Source organism: Natator depressus, chromosome 9, assembly GCF_965152275.1.
Source record: "Natator depressus isolate rNatDep1 chromosome 9, rNatDep2.hap1, whole genome shotgun sequence".
Taxonomy (NCBI): Eukaryota; Metazoa; Chordata; order Testudines; family Cheloniidae; genus Natator; species Natator depressus.
Window position 1 is genome coordinate 51,924,480 of NC_134242.1, and position 19,585 is coordinate 51,944,064.

The following is a 19,585-nucleotide window of genomic DNA, read 5'->3' on the forward strand; positions in this document are numbered from 1 at the left end:
ACCCCCAGAATTATGATTGGCCCAATTTTGGTTTTAAAGACTAAATAATGGTTTGTGGACTGCCTTCTGACTGTTGACCTCCCCACCCCCAGTCAGGACAGTTAGATTCGTCACATTCTAGTGACAAACACGATTCTAGCCATTGCATCCCAGTGTCAATTAACTTTGTGCCCCAGCTCCACCTCCCCCCACCCTCAGTGCTGCACCCACAGCCGCACATCAGTGCCTGTTGTGTCCCCATGTCCAGACCTCACATCTGGCCCAACCCCACAATAATGCTGAGCCACCACCCCACCCCACCTCTGCAGCACTGAAGGTTTGGCACCCCACCACCCCAGTCCTGGGGTGGGGGGCAGCTCCAAGGGGAGGGGTCTGCGTGCCCCCTCCCAACCCTGCCCACCCCCTGCTGCACAAACAGAGCAGAAAGGAGGAGCAGGGAGCGGATTGACCCAGCACTGGGTGGGAGGGAGTAGATTGACCCATGACACATGGGGGTAAGCGGGAGGCAGACTAATCCATTGCTCACAGAAGGGAGGAGCAGGGACAGACTAGCCCAGTACACAAAGGAGGAGGGAGCAAGCATGGACTAACCCATTGCACATGGGCAGAGGGGAAAGAGGGTCAGACTAACCCATTGCTCACAGGTGTCAGCCACTCCCTTCCCTACCAGGGGGCTCTGCCGCCCTCCTACAGCAGCCCTGATTGGCTGCTCTGCCCCATGAAGTGAGCAGGTTGGGCAGGCAGCCAATCAGCAGGCTGTGCCCGGACCAGGCTGGCCATGGGGTGTGGACTGGTGCCAGCAGCCGGGCTCAGATCCTGTGACTGGCAGATCCAGCAAGGTCTAGAGCCACTGTCCAGTCCTGAATACCTCTCAGCAAGCAGGGACCTGCACTCCATTGAGCCCAGAGCAGGGGGCCATGGGTGGTGACCTGCACCCCACTGAGGCCAGAGCAGAGGGGTTATGGGGGGCAACCAGCACCCCACTGAGCCCAGAGCAGGGAAAGCAAGGGGGGGCAAACTGCACCCCACTAAGCCCAGAGCAGAGGGCCATAGGGGGATGGGAGGTGACTGCTGCAGAGGCAGCACAGAAGGGGGAAGTCACCCATATTTTGCAACACCTCTTGCCCCCCACTCACCTCTTGCCCCCCACTCTGCAGCTGTTGAGCGGGTGGGAGCAGTCCAGCAGCAGGTCTCCTGGGTATGGCATAATTAGCATGGTAATTGAAAAGCAGCTGAGAGCAATGTGATTGCCCTCTTTAAATCAAAGCAGAAGTGTCCCTTGTTTCCCGTTCCCATCCCCTGTTCGTCTGGTGATATTCTGTTACCATACATCTCTAAAGCGCCAGGAGACATCCAGGCATAAGAAGATGCTTTATAAGTTGAAGCTGTTGCTGGGTTAGGGGGTTTTTGGGGTTATTTATTTATTTATTTATTTATTTATTTGCTTCTACTGTTTAATGCCAAGAGGCCCTTGCATGGTATATCTTATGGGAAATTCATTCATAGAGGTGGGCAAATATCAGCACTGCCAGCCTCCAGCATCAGGATGAGAGAGAGAATAATTGGATCACCTGAGGCAGTGAAATAAGACCCCTCGGTTTTGATGCTCCTGCATAGTTGTTAACTATGGGGCAGCGGCACAGGAGCAGGTCACCTGGGCATCCCTTAATTAAGATGGTAATTGAAAACCAGCTAAAAGCAATCGAGTGGATATAAATCCTACCCCTGCCCAAATCCCTTTAGATAGAGAGAGGAGTCCAGTGACGCACTCAGAACGCTTCAGAATGTTCTGACTGGAGTCACAAACACCTCCGAATTATAAACAACATCTCCATTCGAGCTTCATTGGCCATGCAGTTGCAATGCAATGTAGTTCTGCAGGTTAGATACCCCACTGATAGGAGCCATATATGAACCTAGAAAGACAGGAAATGCTCTTCCTCTCATAGATTAATTCACGACATCCCTGCCAAACTCAGGTTAACCTAGTCAGACTTCAGAGCCCAGTTCTGAAACCCCAGTTTCTAATTGGTTGACTCCTCAGCCCAGTTTGATGTATTATTAACTCTAGTTCATGACCCCAGGATAATTTGGAATACTGTAATTTGCTAGGCACATCTAGGTACAATTCAGGAGAAGACATACATTTGTAGCACCTCACTACATGCACCCCAATACAACCTCCTACACCATAGGGCCTGGTGTGCAAATGGGAGATGTTTAAAGACTTAATGTAATATCAATCTGTCCCTACCTTCCCCCAACCCCCACGCTCCACAAGCTTAGCACAGCTGGCACCGAGGCATCAGTGCAGCCCAGATGGCTTATCCACTAGGAACGAAAGCACTTTTAATTGTTGATGGGACACCTCAAAGAATCCAAGCAGATGCTTCCATTTCACACAGACTGGCACATATCTTTGTAATTCAACAATATTGTTCTAATTATAGTTTTTAATTGATAGCCCTACTGGACAGGTCATTTGTTTCTAAGTGTGACATGAGTAGGGGGGTGAGGTGGGGAAAGGGGGATAGAAGATTTGACTGTGAATACGTCTTTCTCCCATTCATAATCTGCTCATTTCTTTTCAACATCAGTGTCTTTAGAGCTGCCCTCTTGTTTCTCAAATGCAAAGGAGCTGGTCGGCCAGAAGGGGTTGAGCAGGGCCAGACTTAGGGAAAATGGCACCCTGGACAAACTTGTATTTTGGCTCTCCTGGCCCCCGCTGCCTCCCTGGGCACCCCACCCATCCTTCCTGTCCCCTGCCCCCCATCATCCCTGGGCCCTGCTGACTTTCCCCCCACCCCATCGCCCTGAGTTCCCTTCTGTGGTCTTGCACCCCATGCTCCTTGACTCCTGACCACTGCACCCCCCCTGACCACGGCACTCTAGGTGGTTGCCCATGTCGCCACCCGTAAGTCCGGCCCTGGGGTTGAGTCTAAGAGACAGCAGGGGAATTGAGGATGGGTGTTCTACTGAGTTGCCTCAATTGCCATTTGTTCCTCTTTTGAACCAACTCTGCTTGTCCATGAAGAGGGAAGTTCTTGCGAAATCCCCCTCTCTAACTGGACTTGTCCTGTGTGTGGGGATGCCATGTACAGAAGTGTAAAAATATGAGCCCCAGATGTAGCTGGGGGTCAGCTTGCCCTGCTGATATCGGTGTCCCACATGCATGCTGTCTGACACACCCTCTCTCTGACTGTGAGAACCACATGCTCTCACAAAGGTGTTGTTGCGGTGACAATGTAAGCATGTTCTCCAATTGTTGCTCGTATGGTTAAAAACATTCAGATCAATCTCCCCTCCTTCTAAATAATGCCATGTGAGGGCTCCCATGGTTACTGGTTTCTCTGAAAGGAATCCAGACTTTATCTTTTATTTTTAAAAGAGAAGTGCAAAAATGCCTTGTTACAGGGAAATATGTCCCCTGCATCCAGCTTGATAAAAGGACATTGTGATTTTTAATATGGCAAAATGTAACTGTATATATCAAGGAACAAAGAGTGCAGGCCATATATACAGGATGGGGGACTCTATTCTACGAAGAGTCTGAAAAAAATTGGGGATTGTGGTGGGTATCGTAATCAGCTGAACACAAGCTCCCAGTGTGACACTGTGGTCAAAAAAGCTACTGCAATCCTAAGATGCATAAACACAGGAATCTCAAGAAGTTATTTTACCTCTATATTTGGCTCTGGTGTGACTATTTCTGTACCCAGTTCTGGTGCTCACAATTCAAGAAGGATGTTGATAAATTGAGAGAGTTCAGAGATGAGTCACGAGAATGATTAAAGGATTAGAAAACATGCTTTTCAGTGATAGCCTTAAGGAGCTCATCTATTTAGCTTAACAAAGAGAAGGTTAAGGGGTGACTTGGTTACAGTCTATAAAGTAGCTACGTGGGGAACAAATATTTAATAATGGGCTCTTCAGTCTAGCAGACAAAGGTCTAACACAACCCAAAGGCTGGAAGTTGAAGCTCGACAAATTCAGCCTGGAAATAAGAAGTAGATTTTTTAAGTGAGGGTAATTAACCATTGGAACAGCTTACCAAGGTTCATGGTGGATTCTCCATCAGTGACAATACCTCACTTAGCAGCTCTTACAAAATCCTCCATGGCAGGGTGACCTACAAAGACCCTGTTTCACCATATTCACTTGGGGGAACCAGCTCTTACACAACAAGAATGGCCCTGTGGGGCAAGTGGTGCTGTTTGTTCACAATTTCAGCCTGTGCACATCTGCGTAAGTACTCTATGGAGAAGTCCAGTCTGTCATTTCGACCATCAGGAGGAGTCCACACAGATCTACCTGCACATCTACTAATGTGATATATATCATCATGTGCCAGCAATGCCCCTCTGCCATGTACATTGGCCAAACCGGACAGTCTCTACGTAAAAGAATAAATGGACACAAATCAGACATCAGGAATGGTAACATACAAAAGCCAGTAGGAGAATACTTCAATCTCCCTGGACATTCAATAACAGATTTAAAAGTAGCCATCCTTCAACAAAAAACTTCAAAAACAGACTTCAAAGAGAAACTGCAGAGATACAATTCATTTGCAAACTTAACACCATTAAATTGGGTTTGAATAAGGACTGGGAGTGGCTGGCTCACTACAAAAGCAATTTTCCCTCTCTTGGTATTGACACCTCCTCATCAATTCTTGGGAGTGGACCACATCCACCCTGACTGAATCGGCCTTGTCAACACTGGTTCTCCACTTGTAAGGTAACTCCCTTCTCTTCATATGCCAGTATATTTATGCCCATATCTGTAATTTTCACTCCATGCGTCTGAAGAAGTGGAGTTTTTTACCCACAAAAGCTTAAGCCCAAATAAATCTGTTAGTCTTTAAGCTGCCACCGGACTCCTCATTGTTTTTGTGGATACAGACTAACACGGCTACCCCTCTGATACTTTGTACTGAAAGAGTACTTATCAATGGTTTGTTAAACTCCCATGGAGTCAGTCCTGAATCTGGTTCTATTCAATATTTTCATTAATGGCTCGGATAATGGAATGGAGCGTTTGCTTCTAAAATCTGCAGATGACACCAACTTGGGAAGGGTTGCAAGCACTTTGGAGGACAAAACTAGACTTCAAAACAACCTTGATAAACAGGAGAATTGTTCTGAAATCAAAAAGATGAAATTCAATAAAGACAAGTTTAAAGTACTTCACTTGGGAAGTAAAAATCAAATGCACAAGTACAAAATGGGGAATAACTGGCTCGGTGGTGGAACTGCTTGAAAGGCATCTGGGGTTAGAATGGCTCACAAACTGAATATGAGTAAGCAATGTGATGCAGTTGTGTAAAAAGCTAATATCATTCTGGGGTGTGTTAACAGGTGCGTCATATCTAAGATGGGGAAGGCAGAAGTGAAAGTAAGCCGGTACACTGTACCAGACCAGCTTCCCCAGGCCAATGATTTAAAGGGCCTGGGGCTCCCAGCAGTGGCCGGAGCCCCAGGCCCTTTAAATTGCAGCCAGAGCCCCTCTGCCAGAGTCCCGGGGTAGCGGAGGCAGCCAGGAGCCCTGCGGCTAGGACGGCGATTTAAAGGGCCCAGGGCTCCACTGCGCTAATGGGAGCCGCGAGCCCCAGCCCTTTAAATCACCGCCGGAGCCCCGGGCTGCTGCCGCTACCCCAGGGCTCAGGTGGTGATTTCAAGGGCCTGGGGCTCCGGCTGCTGTGGGGAGCCCTGGGCCCTTTAAATCACTGCTGGAGCCTCACTGCTGGAGACCTGAGATGGCGGCGGCAGCTGGGGGCTCCAGTGGCGATTTAAAGGGCCTGGGCCTCCGCTGTAGTAGCTGGGGCCAGAGCCTTGGGCCCTTTAAATTGAACCCAAAACCTGGGGCTCCCAGCCACCTCTGCAGCTGGTAGCTCCAGCGGTGATTTAAAGGGCCCGGGGCTCCCAGCTACCTCAGCTGGAGTCCCAGGCCCTTTAAATCTCTATTTAAAGGGCATGGGCATTTAAAGGTCCTGCCTATTCTGGTTGAGGCCATGCCCCCCTGCTCAGGACTCTGGCGTACTGGTAAATCCTTTAAGTTACTTTCACCCCTGATGGGACGTAATTGTCCTGCTGTAGTCAGCCCTGATGAGGCCTCAGAAGGAGTGCTATGTTCAGTTCTAGGTGCCACACTTTAGGAAAGATATGTACAAATTGGAGAGAGCCCAAAGAAGAGCAACAAAAGTGATAAAAGGTTAAGAATACCTGACCTGTGAGGAAAGGTTAAAAAAACTGGCCATGTTTAGTCTTGAGAAAAGACTGCGTGGGGAACTGATAACATTCTCCAAATATGTTAAGGGATTGGGTAGGGCAAGTAGTAGTAGACTAACTCTGCAACAAAGGAGATTTAGGTTAGATATTTGGAAAAGCTTTCTAACTATAAAGGTAGTTAAACTCTGGTATAGGCTTCCAAGGGAGGTTATAGAATCCCTATCATTGGAGATTTTTAGGAACAGGTTAGACAAACACCTGTCAGTGGTGATCTAGGTTTACCTGATCTGTTCTCAGCATAGGGGCCTGCACTTCATGACCTCTTGAGGTCCCTTCCAGCCCTACATTTCATGATGTTATGATTCCTAATCTGTTATTTCTGAAGTACTAGGATTAAATTCTGGAGCAGTTTATACATGAAATAGATTTGATAGTCCAGCTTCCAAATAGACTGTATTTTTAATTACAGATAGTCCCATGCACTGCAAAAGTCAGCACGATTGGAAACCTTTGCTGAGAGAGGACTTAAGCCAATGCTAGAATAGTCAGGCATGGGCAGCACCTCGGGTGTAGGGTGTCTTTGCAGGGCAGAAGCTAAGTGTGGAATGTCAGGCAGTTTTGTAGGTCACATAGCACAAAAAAATCATCCTCAAATGAAAATTGTGGCAAATGTCTTGTTTTATAAACAGCTACTTCAAAACGAATGCACCAAAATCTGTAGCAATGGAGTGATGTTATTTCAGATCATTTGGGATTTAATGTGGATTTAAACCATTGGATTTAATATGCAGCTGTTTTGTGAGTTTGTAAAGTGGCAGCATTTTTCCAGAGCTGCATTTGCCGAGGAATAGAGTAAACTTAATATCTTAAGCACAAATGTGAAAGATTGTAAAGCAGTAAAATATTATCGACAGCAAGAGCCCATGTACAAACGAAAGATTCGTGACATTCCTAATTAGCTATGAAATATAATGTGCTCAGCTAGATCTTCTGAGGGCTGTACTGTCCCTGTTTTGTCAAAGAGCCAATATTTGGCAACTACTAAGTCCTGAGGGTCTTCATCATGGTTCCTGATTTCTGTCAGCCGGAGAGCTGTTCATTCAAAGTGTTGTCAACTGCAAGGTCTTACAGGTGTTAGCTGCTCTGCAGGTGTGCACCATGGTCCAGGCAGAATGGAGTACATGTCAGCAGCAAAGGAGGCTCCTGGAACCTGGAGATAGCTTCCCCATCTCCTCATCACCAATGTTGCTTGCCCCAAATTCTGTTTATCATCTTACAGATACTTCTGGGATGGATTCTCCAGTTTTGCACTGAAGCCTGTGGAGTGACACTGATTCCAATCTACTGTAACAGAGCAGAGAACCATACTCAGCATCTTTACCATACACTTAAGGTCAGATTCTCAGCTGATGTAAACCACATTAGCTTCAGCAACATCCATGGAGCTGGACAACGTACACCCAGTAGGGATTTGGTCCTTAACTGGCTTTATTCACAAGGTTTTATTTGGCATCTTCCTGGCCTGATTGTCTGCCCCTTTCTGGTGTAAATCAGGAGTGTTCATTGAAGCCCATTGAGGTACACTGGTGTCAGGAGCCAGGCATATTGAAATTTCTTGGCCCACCTGCAGAGAAATGGAAAGCATCACTCTGCTTCTAGCTTTTCAAACCTGATAGCCATGACGCAATGATTTGTCACTCTGAGCCTCCTGTCTGGTCTGGGGTTTGACAGCTGTATATATTTGTGTTCAGAGGAGCTAGAACGCTTTTTGAATGCTCTGTGTCTGCAGTACATGACACTGCACTAGAGCACGGAGGTAAAGAGGGAGACAGTTTTGAATAATTATCTAAAAGTAATTGAAAAAATCAGAGCCCCAGCTGGTGTGAATCAGCCAGAGCTCCAGGAGAATGAGTGGGCCAGAGCCCTAGCTGGTGTGAATCGGCCATAGCTCCTGGGAAGTCAGCAGGCCAGATCCCCAATTGGTGTAGCTTCAGTGAAGCCATGCAGCTTGATACCAGCTGAGGATCTGACCCAGTGTATCCTAGAAACCCTAGACAGGCACTACCAGAAAACAGGGCAGGGGGAAGTTTAAATCTAGGACCCAATTGTGCTCGCTAATTGACTCAGACATATTTTGTTAATGCTCCAGCAACACTGTGCAGCTTCCCTGACCTATACAGACACCTTCAGAGTCCTATGAAGGCCATCAAGCTGTCAGTGGCTGTCATGGGGACCTCTACTCACTGCCCAGTGGTGCCTCCTCCTGGCCACTCTGGGGATTCGCTCTTTCAGCCTGACACCCTCTTCTTGCGGTTGCTTGACTCATCGTCTCGCTCTCTCACTCTGCTGCCCCTCTGTTTGTGTGTCCTTGACTCCTATCTCAAAGCAAGGTCAAGCAACCAGTCAGGAGGGACAGGGAGAATTGGGGGGGAAGGTATAAGAAGCACTAAGAGAGCAAAGAAATTCCTGTCCTTGACCATAGCACAACCCACTCCTTACTCCTTCCATGGGATACAAAAGAGGTGGGACAAAGCCCCCAGCCTCACGACCCCTCAAAATGGACCATGACCATAAATTGTAAGAGGTGGGACCAAGGGCGTGTACTGCAGGTATAATTATGCCTGCCAAGGAGTGGGTGAACGAAGCACTGGGAACAGGCTCTGTAGCATCAGAGCTATGGATATATTTGCTCGAAACTAACCACAATAAACATTGCATTGTCTGCACTTCAGACTTCTGGCCTTCTGCTTTCTGTCTGTGTGACAAGAACCAGAGAAGGGGGTGAAGGGAAAGCCCCCTAGCAGACACAACATTGTTAAACTGGATCATGCAGTCAAGGACACACAAACAACCCTAACTCTGCTCTCAATCTGCTACTGTCCTTCCAACCCCTTTGCATTTTGTATATATGATGGAAATATTTTCATTAAGGACTCTGGGGTTTGATTCAAGGCCCACTGAAGTCAACTGAAAGACTTGCAGAAAGCCTTGCAGTTACCTTTAACTAGAGCTGGGTGAAGAATTTGTGTTTCAGTTTGGCCAGCAAACCAAAAGAAGTCAGAAAAAATATTTCATTTCCAAAAATGTTCAGAAATTGTCAGGCAATTGGAAAAGTCCATTTTGGGTCATACAAACTGTTTCATTCCAGTCAGCTCCAGAAAACATAGGTACCTGCGTGTGTGAGGTGTCTCCCCCACTTTATAACCTTTAGCCAGTGTCAGGGTACTGGCCTGCGTTGTGGGAGACCCACTTCTGAATCCCAGCACTGCAGCAGGGACTTGAATGAAGATCTCCCCCATCCCAAGTGAGCAGACTATAGGTTATGCTACGATTGGCTTCTGTCAATCTTACCTATTGAAGCTGTTCCACTTTGTACAAATACTTAAATATTCATTGGACCAAACAATGGTTGACACTGTCACTGGTTGAACTTCAAGGCGCAAGAAGCCTCTCTGACTCAGTGCAGTCAAAAGAAGCACAGAGGGGCTCTAATGTTTGACCCTATTCTCAAACTCACCCTCAATACTGCCAAAAAGGCTAAGGGCTTGTTTATAAGGAGAGATAGTGCACTGTGGAACTTTTAGTGTGCAGTAGCAGGGGCCACATGGCCAGTTAGCAGGTGGCAGGTGAGTGCACTGCAGACTTACATTCCACCTTGCCACATACTAACTCTCTGCATAGGCAAGCCTTAAAAGTGACATTTTCTAAAGTATACACTGTTGGCTTAAATCTGCTCCCATTGACGTCAATGGCAAATGACCAGTAACACCAACGGGAGCAGAGTCTGGCCAGTGCTGAGTGCTTCTGAACATCCCAGCCTAATGCAAAAAGGAAAAACATTTTCTACTGCCATATATTTATCTCTTGGAGATTTAATTACTGGTAAAGCAAAATGAATAATTCATAACGATGAATTTCTCCACTATTTTTACAGTATTTAACCAGTTCTAAGTCAAAGACAAAAACCAGGAAAAAAATAAAATCTATCAGAGGGGAAGGAAAAGTCATCAGGCTTATTTCATCATTTTTATTGAGTGCAATTTTCTCTTTAGTACAATATTCTCTGAAAGTTACCGTTACAAACTCTGACAATTTAAACACAATCAACGAATCGGGAAAAAAAATTACAACGGGGCAAAATCTTGTACAGACATCTCATTGACTATGTACAGGACAGGGCATCTGCTGGCCGGCACAGTGCATGCTGCTGAGACGAGGGCTCTCATCGCCTCTGCTCATCAGGACAGAGCGAAGCCTTGGCACGAGAGCCTGACTTCGCGGTGGAGAGGTCAGCATTCATCCTGCAGTCATGGTGGCACGGTGCTTTGCCAGAGGAAATGGAGGTCGGCAGTATGGTGGTGAGCATTACTGTCCTGTCTCCATTTCCTTGTGAGATGAACTACTGATGTATTCCCCCTAAAAGAGAAAAGGGGAAAAACAAAATAAGAAAAAATGAGTTCATTTTAATGCAAAAAACCATCATCCCAATTCTTCACATAACTTGTGCTTTGGCAGCATAGGAGAGAGCAGCAAAGCACAGCTAAGACATGGCATACCCTACCTTAACTGGGTATATTGTTGGCACTAGAAGATACAATTCTGTAGGCTACAGTGATCTACAGAAGGCTCCCTGGGCTTCAGGCTTTAACATCACATATAGCACCATGCAGCTGTTTAGTGAAAATGTGTGCTGACTCCTTTGGATTAAGTATCCTGGTAAATTCCAACCAGTCTGCATGATCATGTCACAGAATTCCTTGATTATTCCTGACATTTGTCCATAGTCATCACGACAGCTAGTCAGGCATTTCCTGCTGATAAAAGATTTCAGCAAGAATTGAAATTGTCTGTAGGAAAAATGTTGATTGTGTGAAAAATGTTCAATTTGCATTGTAAAAATTGGAATAAAATAGTTCCTTTCAAGATGAGTGGATTTGGATGAAAACATTTCAGTTAGTTGAATGTGTCAGCCTGAGCTACTGCAGTCCCTCACTGGTGTTGTAATTTGGGTGCCCACTGACCTTATTCTACCCAATGGGCTATGCTTCCTGGCTGGAGTACATCTCCCAAGATGCACCACAGTCTTCAGGCAGGCTGATCTGCACACTGATTCAGGGATGTCTCACCATCATGAGGCATCATGGAAAATGTAATCTAGTCAGCAGTCTAGCCCATAAGGAAGACTAGGGACATGAAGCACTATAAATCCCATGAAGCACTGCGGTGGCTCAGGGGGACACAAGTTATCAAAATTTCTGTGTTTTTTATCAAAAACAGAAAACCCAGGGGGGGAAATGTAGAAACCCCCCTATTCTTTTTTCCCCAAAAATAATACATTTGTTTTCAGCACCATTTTTCACATAGGAAACTCCCATGTTTGAATGAGTTCTAGTGAAGCATCAGTCACACTTATGGTAAAAGAAAGTCCTGGTCCCAAAGAGCTCTGACAGCCCAGTAGACACGATGAAATAGGTGGATGAGACAAAGAAACAAGCAGGGAGGCAGAATGGGGAGACAGTAAAAAGTGGAGGTCATAAGTAATTCGTAAGTGTAATAGGTAGAAGCAGAAGTCACAGGAACTGCAGCTCGCCAGCTGCCTAGCCATTCTCCAGTGGCAGTTTTCTGTAAGCATCACAGCACAGGGGAATTTTAAGGTGGAGCTTGGATAAAATGGTGACTTTGTGGATTTTGATGGGGAGTTTTTCCCTGTGTATGTAAGAGTGACCCAGGAGAAAGTGTGGAGATGCTTGTGGGGAAAGCTGACAAGCAGGTAATGCAGGTGGAGCGAAGGCCAGAGTCATTCTTGGTGTAAGATAATAGAATGAGGAGATAGGGTGGGGGCTGGACCGCCAAAGACTTCAAATTGTACAATCATAGAAATGTAGGGTTGGAACGGACCTCGAGAGATCATCTAATCTATCCCCCATGTGCTGAGGCAGGCTTAAGTATACCTAGGCCATTCCTGACAGCTAACCTGTTCTTGAAAACTTCCAGTGACAGAGATTCCACAACCTCCTGAGGTAACCTGTTCCAATGCTTAACTAGCCTTATGGTTAAAAAGTTCTTCCTAATCTCTAACCTAACTCTCCCTTGCTGCACACTAAGCCCGTTACTTCTTGTCCTTCCCTCTGTGGACATGGAGAACAACTGATCACCATCCTCTTTACAACAACCTTTCACATATTTGAAGACTGTTATCAGGTTCCCCCTCAGCCTTATCTTCTCTCAACTAAACATCCCCAGTTCTTTCAACCTTTCCTCATAGGTCATTGTTTTCTAACTCTCTTAATTTTTGTTGCTCTCCTCTGGACTCTCTCTGATTTGTTCACGTCTTTCTTAGACTGTGGCATCCCAAACTGAGCACAATACTTTACCTGAAGCCTCCCCAGTTGCTTTTGTTGCAGTGGCTGCACATTATTGGCTCATGTCCAATTTGTGATCCACTATTATCCCGAGATCCTTTTTGGCAATACTGCTGCCGAGCCAGTTATTTCCCATTTTTTAGTTGTGCATTTGATTTTTCCTTCCTAAATGCAATACTTTGCACTTGTCTTTATTGAATTTCATCTTACTGATTTCAAACCAATTCTCCAGTTTATCAAAATCAAGAGCTTGCAACTCCTCCAAGTTTGGTGTCATCCACAAATCTTATAAACATACTCTCCTCTCCATTCCATCAGCCAAGTCGTTAATGAAAATAGGTCCAGAACTGACCCCTGCAGGACCCCACTAGATATGTCCTCCCAATTTGGTCCTAGATGTTCATACTTCTATAGCAAAAAGGAAAGGGTTTAACGGAAACAACCCTTTACCTCCTTTCCCCACAGGAGGAAATCTTGCAGCAGGACTTTTTCTGTTACTATTCTTTAGATACTTCCTTTTCTTTCCATAGAAGCAATACAGCTTTGCCTGAATTCTCCTTCCCTTCCCCTCTGGTTTTATGCTAGGCTGGGGTAATTACCCCTGGCCTTCCCATCTGTCCTTAAGATTAGCTTCAGCTCTTGGCTGTGTCAGCTGAAATCTGTGCCCCAGGCAGTGGAGTTAGTAACAGGAGAATTGACACCTCTATTGCTCTAAAGCCAGCATGAGCCATAACTTTAATAAAACGGGGTTTGCTTAATGCTGCACTGGTAATAACCTCTGCCCAAACGCTGCCTCTTTTCCCTCTGCCTTTCTTGCCCACTGCATGGCTCAATCACTGTGTATTCTGGCCTAAGAACCAAGCTCCTTCTCCCCACTCCTTTACAGACCCTTGCTGAGGCTTCCAGCTCTAAATAAGAAATACTGTCAGCACAGCCAAGCCAGGCTTTTCTCAATGAGCAACTTAACTGGCAGGTGTTTGGGGGGCTAGAGGTGCGTTTGCCATGAGCGTAACAGATAACCAGATTCTGGTTCTGCCCCGTTTTGAAGTTCAGGGGTGTTTGGATCTAGGCTTTTGCTCTGGACCCATCGCTGTTAGGATTAAGCAGTCATGGCAGAAGCACTGGACAAACAGCCAGCACCCACCAAACAATACAGAAACAAGACACTACAAGGACAGGACACATTGCCATTGGGATTAATGGCCTCTCTGGTCTTGACTTCACTGCAACAGAAAGAGGTGTTTTTAACCTCAGAGTAACTAAGGTGCATGAGCTATGCTGAGGTAAACCACACTGAAGGCCAGACACTTTAGTTCTACCATGAGGTAAACTCACCAAGATCAACTCCTGGAGGGGGGATAGGGCTGTTTACCTGGCCATTTACCTCATGATAAAACTAAAGTGCCTGTTGTCTACTAAGTTTTTACTGGTAGTTGCCCTGAAGTAAAAAGAGTCACTTTATTAAGCAGTGAAGACAAGGCCTCTGTCCTGGCTGTAGCAAGGAGTTAAATGCAGAGCATAGGCCTGAGATTGAGCTGAAGATACTTGTGCTGTAGAGAGCTCAAGTTCCAGAGAAAGCTCCTCCTAAGGGGCACAGAACTACAAATCCTATACAGGTCTCTGCTCTGTAAGAAGTCCCTACAATCGGTCACCAGTAAGGACAGAACCAAGACTTCTATCGCCAACAGCATAAGCCTCTACCACTTGAGCTAGAGGAACAGCTCTGCTAGCTTGTAGCAAAAGGCACTTATCTTCTAAGTGGGCCAGTCAGTAAAGGGAGAGATGATCCCCACACACCTAGCCAGCATGGGGCATGTAGAAAACCCAACATGGCAGCAGGACTGTACCTCACCCATCCCTTGCCTCCTGCAGGCGTGTTCTAAGTGGGAGGCGGATCATGTACTTAAGAGGAGAAAAAAATTCTGGGGCAGGTTATTTTGAAAAAAATAGAAGAAGTTGGACACCACTTTTGAATGAAAGACCAAGTCCAAGCGGGATCCTTCCATGGGCAGAGGTTGAGTTAGATGGTCAAAGTTGCATGGTAACTTCATTTCTCAATCGGTCTGCAGTTCATCACATGACACTCGCTTCTCAGACACAGGACACTTTTGAATGCTGAAAACTAAACACATACCCTGGGCATTTCAAAGGAGCTAGGTGTTCAGTTCTCACTGAAAGTCACTGTGATTTGGGTGCATGGCTCCTGACCAGGTCTTTGGAAGCATCAGTCATCAAGCATGGCTCCCCTTATCCAGAACTGCTAATTTGAACGAGGCAAAAACTAGCTGTGATGACTGCTCAGATCCACCATCCGCTGCTAGGCTGTCTCCCTGATGGGCCAGCTCTGCCCAGAGAGCCAGGTCGCAAGAGGTAAGTGGGTGGGCACAGGGGGTAGAGAGAGTGCCATGGGCAGTGAGTGGAGTTGTGGGGATCATGCTGAGGGATCTAGTCATGGATTTGCTTGGCGTGGCCATGGATAACACTCTTGGGATCAGAATTCTGTGTCCATTTTAATTGATCTCTGGCTATAGTCTCTTGAAGAAAAAGAATCTGTACTGGACAATTGTGACTACCTAGAATGGACTCTGGGCTTAGCTCCAAAGAGGAAAAGCAACAGGATGGGATTTCTGTGCCCACCTGGAAGAGACACTTGGTACAACTTCCATAGCTGGTCAGAGAGGACGCTGAATAGGATTCCGGGGCTCACATTTATTGGAAACTGGGCATAGGCCTTGGGATAAGAACCTGAGCTAGATTGTTGAGCAGATTAAGTAAGGATTCCAGGTACAGAGGGAGACAACCCCAAAATGGACTCCAGCCCGCAACCCCCCTTCCCCCCACAATGGCTCACATTTGCACCCCTAAGGAGAATGGGCAGCTAAATGAGACTTCTGCGCTCACCACAGAGACTGGCTCTTTTCAAGTGAAAAATGGCATTTTTCTTGAAAAAGACTAGGAGGATTCCAGCAAAAAAGAGAGCAGCACTGGGAGCACCTCCTACTCACACTGTAACCAAGAAGTGCAGCATGGAAGCGAAATCCCATTATTTAGTCACTTCAGGGGGGAAAAGAAGCTTTTAATATCCAATTGCACCTTGGAAACATAAAGCCGCCACATTAAATAACAAAGCAATTGACCGCTGAGTAGCCTTGTTTGGCTACTGATAACTGGGGGCCGCCAACGTAATTATACTAGGGCTTCTGTACTACTGTCCTAACTTACTGATGCTTTTAAAAATAATTCCAGCTGTGTCCGACATTTTACTCCTATTAAAATTCATCATCGTACTGAATAAAAATCATTTTAGGCCACCTAGGTAGTAATGAAACTTTTATTTAGTAACGTAGAGTTCAGCAGAAAAAAGGGGAGGAAGCAGAGGTGAGAAAAGAAGAGTGGGGAGAGAGAAACTGAGATTATCTCAGAAGGTAATTTATATGGAAGAAAATATATATCTGTGTATTTCTTACCACCAGGGTCCATTTTCAAAACCACGCTCAGATGTTAGGCCTCACGGCTCACATTAACATTAATTGGAGTAGAAAGTCTAAATTGCTGAAGAACTCTGCAACTGGAAATGCATCCCAGTAATGTTTTACAAAAGGCATTAGATGCCAAATATATCAGATGATATTTAAAATGTCACTTAACTGGCAAGGTCTCTTGGAGTCAGAATCTCTGTTGGGGTAAATCAGCATGGTTGCCTTGAAGCCAGTGTGGTGACAGTGATATACCGCAGCTCCAGATTTGGCCACATAAGATTAAACAATACACGTAAAAAACAACAGCTCTTCAAGGAGAGGAAGGATGCTTTTGTGGTTTAAGGCATTGGAGAGCTGTCTTTTATTCTCAGCCCTGCCACACACTGTGTGTGGCCTTTGGCAAATTATTTAGGTTCGGATCCTCAAAGGTATGTAGGCTCCTTGAGGATCTGGGTCTTAATGTTTCCATCCCCCATCTGGAAAATGAGCATAACAATACTGCCTTTGCCTGCCTTGTTTGTTCACACTGCAGGTGTTACAAGGCAGAGAGGGTCCCCCATTATGTGTCTGTATAATAACCGAGCAGAATGAGAGAGAGAAAATAAAGCACAGATGACAGATGTTAGTCATGCCACTTAAAGAACTACTAGAAGGTGCTGAGAAGTTATGTTGAGGAGTGTGGTGAAAGCACCACAATAGATTATAATAACGAGGCTTTGATCTCAGCCCATAAGCATTACTATAATATAAATAGTAATAACTAGGATACACTCATGCGGAAGAAGAGGCACTATACAAGGCAAAGCGCTATTGATATTGATAGAGACAAGCTGGGTGAGGTCATATCTTTTATTGAACCAATTTCTGTTGATGGAAGAGACAAGCTTTTGAGTGTCACCAAGCTTGTAGAAAGTTTGTCCTTTCCACCAACAGAAGTTGGTCACATAAAAGACGTTACCTCACCCACCTTGTCTCTCTGGAACTAGCATGGCTACAACAACACTGCAAACAACATTCATATTAGTATCAGTTGTATAATAATGCATCATTCATTATTTTGGAAGAATACTGCGTTCTCCCTTTTAAGGGCCATAAAAACCGGGTCGCTTTGCAGAATTATGAATTATAAATATAGTGACACTTCACAGCTGCATGAAACGCATTTGATCAAGTATATTACCAGTACAAAGAAAAGATGTCTATTATTCCTGCAAGAGTTATAGGGGAAGAATGAATAGGAAACACAGGCAGCGCAGAAACAAGCAGGAGTGTATATCCGGGAAGAAACATGGAAGAACAAAGAAAGGGATCCCCAGTTTGTGATGAGAGAAGTGAGGGGAGAAAGAGGGCAAAGCAATTGCTGTTTCTTTAACTGTTCCCACAAGCTCTCCCCGGGGATCAGCCCTTACAAATGCCATCTCCCTGGGGAATCCCAATTGTCAATGAAGTGCAGTTTCACACTTAAGAGGGAGGATAATTTGACAGCCACAATTAAAGCAAATGGCGCTTTGATTCCCTGAAGGGAGGCCATCCAGTAGTTAAGAGTTAAAACATGTTTTCTCTGTGTTAACACTGCTCCCCTGCCAGGTGTGTGAGATAGAAAGCTTGTTAATTTCCATAGGCATTAAAGAGAAAGAGCAAGTGGGAAGCCTGCACAAAGTATAAGGAGTCAATGAGGTGCAAGGAAGACAGGCAAAAGGGAAATAGCTTGTAAGGATTCAGTCTGCTGTTTCCACTGGCTTGGCTATAGCAGGACCCTGAACCTGGGTGGTGCTGGACATCCAGGGAGACGCATTCATTTTCATTAGGGTGTTCAGCAGTTCTTCCTACATACCTATACACTCCTTCAGCTAATCTAGACCACTCCAAGAGGCAGGATAAGACTAAAGCCTGCTAATATACATAGGCTTCCAAATCACGCTTCTCTGGACTAGGCAAATCTCATTTAACACCTCTGCAAAGGTGAGCCCCTTACAGACATTTCCTGGCTGTACAATGTGAAAATCCTGCCTAGTACCCACGTACATGTGCTGAGCTGCCCTGGAATCAATAATAAATGTCATACTTTGCATTGGTATAGGGCATTGCACCTGAGAATCTCAAAGTGCTTTACAGACACAAACAAATTCAGTCTTGCAACACCCCGGTGAGATAGGAGAGTATTACATTCCCTGTCCTGAGGCTGGGGAAATTGGGCTGGAGGCAGATGATGTGACTTGCCCAAAGTCACACAGGATATCCGTCACAGAGCTGGGAAAAGGCAGCAAGGCGATAGATTTCATGAATGCAGGTAGTCATGTCCCCTCTTTTCTGTCTCATCTGAAAGGTGGCACCACCAGAAGACCAATGCGTCTTTACCCCAACCATTGGGCTGAGGAATTGTTTAGTTTCAACCTTGGTTGTGGCTCCTTCCATTCTCCTTTTGGGGTCAGTGGCCTTGGAGGACCTGGATGGAAGAGTCTTCCCTACCTCTTGTGCAGGAGACATAAGGTGGGAGAAGCCCCCTTATATCCCTTCCCCACCCAGGCAATCCAGTCCTTCAGTGTTGTGTCCCATTTTGTACCATTTGGGTTTTCCTACTCGTTAATATAAAATAAGTAATAAACAGATAAGTAATCAAATAAGAGACCAGTGCTCTGTGCACTGAATAAAATCCAACCCAATCAAGAAATGACAGTAGGAGAAATTGTGTATTTAATGATCAACTCTTTGACAGCAGGAGCTGGGCTCTCCCGAATCTTCAAACTAATGCAATCTCTGGGCTGCAGAGGGGAAATCAGGATTAAGTGATTCTGAAATCCAAAGTGTATTGGGTGGGCTCACTTCTAAATTGTCCGGGGGAGGGACCCAGGAATCATGTGAAAATGTTTTAGCAAATTGGTGAATGGGGAAAGAACTGACTTGTGCAGATTGCAAGCCCACATGTCTGTGGTAGGCTCAAGAGAGCTCCAGTCTGCTTTTCAGATATACTCCCCAGGCATCTTGCTCCTCAAATATAATACTTGCCATGGTCTGTATTTCATGCTGTCAGTCCCAGTCAATACTAATTAGCATTGATAATTGCACTGATGTTAACCATCATTTTCATGCCCTCTCTCCCCACCTTCAAAACAAGGGTTCAATTGCCTAATGAGACCCTTGAGGATAATCATCAAGATGGAGGAACAAATTCATCCTTGGTGTAACTGGATTGACTTCAGTGAAGTTACTCCAGGGATGAAAATGCCCTAAAGAAAGCAAAGATTGTGGGCAAGTGTGTGTGAGAGAAAGACAACTGAAAGGGAGACAGAAGAGAATGGAAAGTTATGGTGATGAGAGGTAGTGTGCCCTTGTCGATAATGTACAGTATTAGGAGTCAGGAGACCTGGCTTTTGTTCCCACCTCTGCCACAGAGCTGCTGTGTGTCCCTGTGCATGGCACGTTGCCTGTTTGTGCTACTGTCTTCTCTCCCATCTGCTGTCTGTAAATCCTTCAGGGCAGGTGGGGACTTGTCCTTCACTACGTGCTCATACAG

The 19,585-nt window shown here is 45.7% G+C and overlaps 1 protein-coding gene across 6 annotated transcripts in view; it reads right to left on the minus strand.

The window, feature by feature from the left end:
- Positions 1-19,585, minus strand: part of EPHB1 (EPH receptor B1) — a 402,223-nt gene that overhangs the window by 44,461 nt on the left and 338,177 nt on the right. For 4 of the 6 annotated variants that reach the window (XM_074964158.1, XM_074964156.1, XM_074964157.1 and 1 more), the window contains one exon: positions 10,251-10,646. The exons of 1 other annotated variant lie outside the window; for it this stretch is intronic. The gene's annotated coding sequence lies outside the window, so the exon portion shown is untranslated. Of the gene's footprint in view, positions 1-10,250; positions 10,647-10,728; positions 11,045-19,585 lie in introns of those variants that run through there. One more of the 6 variants, XM_074964155.1, reaches the window with a different exon arrangement.